This window comes from Brassica oleracea, chromosome C1 (genome assembly GCF_000695525.1).
Source record: "Brassica oleracea var. oleracea cultivar TO1000 chromosome C1, BOL, whole genome shotgun sequence".
Lineage (NCBI taxonomy): Eukaryota > Viridiplantae > Streptophyta > Magnoliopsida > Brassicales > Brassicaceae > Brassica > Brassica oleracea.
The window spans coordinates 33961032-33966260 of NC_027748.1; positions in this window are offsets into that span (position 1 = coordinate 33961032).

Consider the following 5229-nt stretch of genomic DNA (forward strand, 5'->3'; position numbering starts at 1 on the left):
ACATCATCGTACTCTGCACACATAGCTTTCTTAAGATCTCTGATAAATTCTATGCGGCAACTGTTGTTGATCTTCTTAACCCGAGGTTCTGAACCCTCTGCATACAATCGTTTGGGTAGCTCAAGCTCCATATCTACAAAAGATAATAAAAGACATGGTTGTTAACACCAAAAGACATAACAACAATATCAACAAACGTCCGAAACAAGCGTAAGAGTGAAACTGAGCCAAACACAAGATAATAATGAAAAGCAAAACACCATCGTCTAATCAAATTTAGAAACACATTTGATCGATTAATCAAATAAGACAAGTCAATCTCCATCTAGCAATCAAATCAGCAAACTAAGACGAAATCAATTCAAAAACGCATACACACATCAAATAATAACCGAATCGAGGAACAGGAAATAAAGAAAGATCGGACGTAATACCTTAGCTTAACGCGATTTCAGAGAATGAGAGAAGCAGAGAGAACCGTCACGAAGCGACGCGGCGGGAAGAGGAGGAGATACGCGGATAAAGGCGGATAGAATCGACGAGGCGGCGAGAGGAGAAGTGACGCGGAGTGAGGCGGAGAGAAGCGGAGAGGTCGCGAGAAGCGGAGAGGCGGAGAGAGGTGGAGAGAAGCGACGAGGCGGCGAGAGGAGGAGAGACGCGGAGAGACGCGGAGAGACGCGGAGAGAAGAGGAGAGGTCGCGAGAAGCGGAGAGGCGGAGAGAGGTGGAGAGAAGTGACGAGGCGGTGAGAGGAGGAGAGACGCGGAGAGAGGCGGAGAGAAGAGGAGAGGTGGCGAGAAGCGGAGAGGCGGAGAGACGGAGAGGATGATAGAGAAGCTTCGGTGGTTTCCGTCGTTGATTTCACCGGAGGGAACACAACGAAGCAGACACAATCGCCATGTTCTTCGCCGTTGAAGAGAGAGGCGGAGAGACCAAAAGTTTTTAGGGTTAGAGAAATCAAATGTTTCTACACTTTTTGTTCTGATTTTCTTTTTCCCGACAACTTTATTAAACCAACATTATCATATTTTTTTAATACAATTAATTATGTTTAATAAATTAAGGGAATTAATTAGAGGTTACTTTTGGTATTATGGAAAACATTATACTATAGGGACAACTTGAAATTGGATTTATACCATAGGGACAACTATGCTGTTTTCTTGTACTCTTTTGGCAATTTTCCCAATAATTTTCTAAAAATAATTGGTCAAACATTATTACACTTTCTATAATTTTTAAAATTAGCTACCATGTACTATTATTTGCAATATCATCCCTTATATATTAAAGGAGAAACATTGTAATAAATGCATTCACACTGTAAAAGACACGTGACAACCTCACAATTATTTGATAATAAATACGCTAACGCGTTCATACTATATTCATAAATGTGTTCACACTATATATTTCGTATTTTTTAATATAAAACTCACATGCATAGTTCCAATAAAACTTTGAATTTTTCGGTTCGAATCAAAGCAAATAACGAATCAAAATCTAATATATATATATATATATATATATATTATTTTTATTGTTTACGGATTAAGTTGGGCAAAATATTTATAAATTTTGATTTGATTCGTTATCCGTTTTGATTTGAACCAAAAAATATGGATATCCATAACTCTACGAAGCAAATCAAATACTAAAATACAATTAAAAAAAAAACAAATCACAAATACCTATATTTTTAGGAACGGATATCTAATTCGATCTTTTATATGCATATATATATACATATGTGTACAGAATTATATATATATATATATATATGTTATATATATTATAGTTTATATAAGTTTTACAATATTTTTATGAATTAAATTTATTATGTTAGGTATTAAAATTTAAAAAGTTAAATAATATTTTATTTTTGTATTAAAATGTTATTATTAAAATTTTCAATTATTTTTAAAATTTTATTTTATCTACGAATCAAATCGGATATGCTTTGAAATTCTAAATCATTTCGGATATTAGAGTCACCGACTAACCAGGTGGCTAAAGATTGAATCGACGTGAATGCCTCCAAATACCCGGATATTCGATATATGCCCACCTCTATTTACGGATATAATTTATTTTTCTTTATATGAAAAAAATTCACTTACGTCAAGGCCTTTTTAATTTTTAATTAATTTTAATTTTATCTTTCATGTATTATTTTGAACAAAAATGTCATTCAATATTAATTAACAATATCTTTATATATTTGTCAACTATTTTTATATACTTTTACATACACATGCATGTGCACTTTGATGTGAGCACCTTGTGACTAAGAATTTATCACAACCGAAGTATCTTTTTTTTTTGTTAGTTGAAATATTTTTTTCTTAATTCTTCTTTCACTACTGACTAAATTGTAGTGAAATGATTTGACTTAATAATTTTCTTTTCTTTTTCTTGAACTATTATCCGTTTACAAACTATGATATGAAACTATTGGTTCGACATGACGACTATCTAAAATTCATAACATGAAAATAAACAAATAATAGTAATTTTTTGTTTTTACCGAAAAGCGTAAAAATCAAACATTCTAAGCGAATAAACCAAAATAAATATTAATTTAAAATAATAGTTATTTTTTAGGAGATTAAAAACCAAAACTTAAAACCGAACCGATTTCCAGATTAAACAGATTTAATGTATTTTTATTAAAAATAACGAAACTAATAATCACATCTCGCGCAAGGCGCGGGTTATTACCTAGTTTAGGTTATTTGGCAAGTGATAATACTTAAGACTTCACAAATGATCGACATGTATGCAAAAGTCACTTAAGAGAATTCTCTTTAATATATAGGAGGATCTCTATTTTTTATAAATGTTTTATAGACTCTTAAAAATAATTTTAAATTATGATATAATAATTTTGTAAGCCATAATAGATAATTTTATAAATGTTTTAATTAATGACTTATAAGACATATATGAACATTGTAAGACATTAATTAATGATTATTATAATGCTTTATAAACGAATATAATGTTTATATAAGAATATGTAATCATTATATCGATTTCAATAAATTGTGTTCTATCAATTATTTTATGTAGTATATAGATATAATAGGAATTAATCAAACATTATTAAACTTTCTATAATTTTGACAGTTAGGTACCATAAATTATTATTTGTAATATCATTTAGTTGGTAAGTGATATTAATTAGTTATATACTTACCTTTTATTTTAGATAAAATTAAAATAATTAAAAATTTAAAATCTCTCAACCAATCAAATTATAACAATTTTTCTTAAACTTTCTGTATAATAGACTTCTAAGCAAAAATCACTTAAGTGACTTCTTATTTAAGAAATATAGGAATATGTTGTGGAAGACTTCAAAGCACCGGTCTGATTTTTGGATAAAAGTGTTAGTTGGTATTTAGAACTGTTTTTTGAATTTTGATCTACATATTTATGCTATAAATAGATATTCAGTGTGTCTTCATATCCGACCTAGACCCGCAGTTTAACCGGCAAACCCATTGATCCATATATAATCCGGTTTAAGTTTAATGAAAATTTTGTTATTCAAAAATCTGAAAAAAACTCGGCAAAAATCCAAACAATTATCATTAACTCATGACTTAACATGGTTGACCCATAAAAACCTCAGAGAAACTGATAATATTTCTAAAATTAAAAGTTTATATACTTTTAAATTGTACATAAAAATGAAAAACTATTATAATTTTTTTGTACTTTGATGATTTTTTACTATTCAAAATATAAAGAAAATTATATTAGATAAAACATAAACTTATTATATGACATATTTGTTTGTTTTGTTATTTATATTGTAAGTTTAAAGATGCCGGATCGTATAAGAAATATTTGAAATATTTATTGGTGATTATTGTGAATATATAAATTTAAATCGTTGGGGAAATTAAGATATGTAACAACCTATTTAGAAAAAAATATTTTTGGTTAAATAAGATAAGATTTGGAGAGATTGATGTTTGTTGCTATAAATCTCTTAAATTCGATTAAGATATCATTAATAATTCTTCCATTTAAATTTTTATCATAAATTGTTTTTACATCAATTCTTACCATAAATTGGAGAGAATTTATGGTAGTTGTTTTATAAATAAATATAAATGCATTATGCTTAAGAATAATGTTGTAGAGATATTAATTATATTATATAGTATTTTAATTTTTTTTACCTAGAACAAAGTTGGGTCCAATTTTGAGTTTTTGTTTTAATAGTATTGCTCACAACATAATCTGCGACAAATTCAAAAAGACAGTTGAGATTTTATCTGAATCTCAAATGTCGATTCCGAACATCTAAAGTAGTTCAAAGCTAACATACTCAGTGCTTACTCTGGGGCATCATGTGCCGCTAATGCATCTTCCTTCTCTTCTTCTAGCTTCTTCATCTCCACCTCCTGCTCTTACACAATCATGTAACAATCTTAAATTAATTTTTTCTAGTGGCTAGGTCAGAGCAAGAGCTTAAAACAGATCATGAGAGTACTTTACGTTTCATTGTGTCTGAATAATACCTCAGCCAAATATCCATCACTATCTGAATCACCACCTTCGAGAGCAATATTTGTCAAACAGTTGTGAGGATTTTCTTCAAGACATCTGAAAACATGCGAAAAAGATGTAACATTGACTCAACCCAACATCTGAGAAAATCCTCCTTCTCTCTCCTCCTTATCTCCTCTCTCGCAAAAGTTCGATAAAGTAAAGCTCACTTTCCCCCGGCGTACGGTGGCGCGTCCGTGCACGTACCGGCACCGGAGGCTCCGTCCTCGCGTCTCTGTTCTTCTCTGTTGCTGCTGCTTCGACTGTCCTGCTTCCCCTTCGATATGCACAAGTTTCTTGGTTAGGGTTTGGCTCCTGAGATTGCTCCGCTGCAGAGGGTTTGCGTTTCCGGCGGTTTCTCTTCTCTGCTGCCTCTGGTTCCTTGGCGAGAAGGTGGAGCTATGGTTGGGTGCTGCAGTCGGCTCTTTGGGTTTGGATCTAGATCGTTTTCACCTAAGATCTGGTTCATTTCTTCTGCTCGTGAGGAGGAGGTTTGGTTTGACTCTCCTAGGTCGTCGATGGGACTCTCCTAGGTCGTCGATGGGTCTCTCCTTCCGGACTAGAGTAACATTTGGCTCGGGCTGGAGTTTCTTAGTTCTCGTCGTTCTCGTCGGGCGCTGGTTCTCCTTTTCTAGCCAGAGTGTGTGTCGGTGGGTCTCTCTACCAC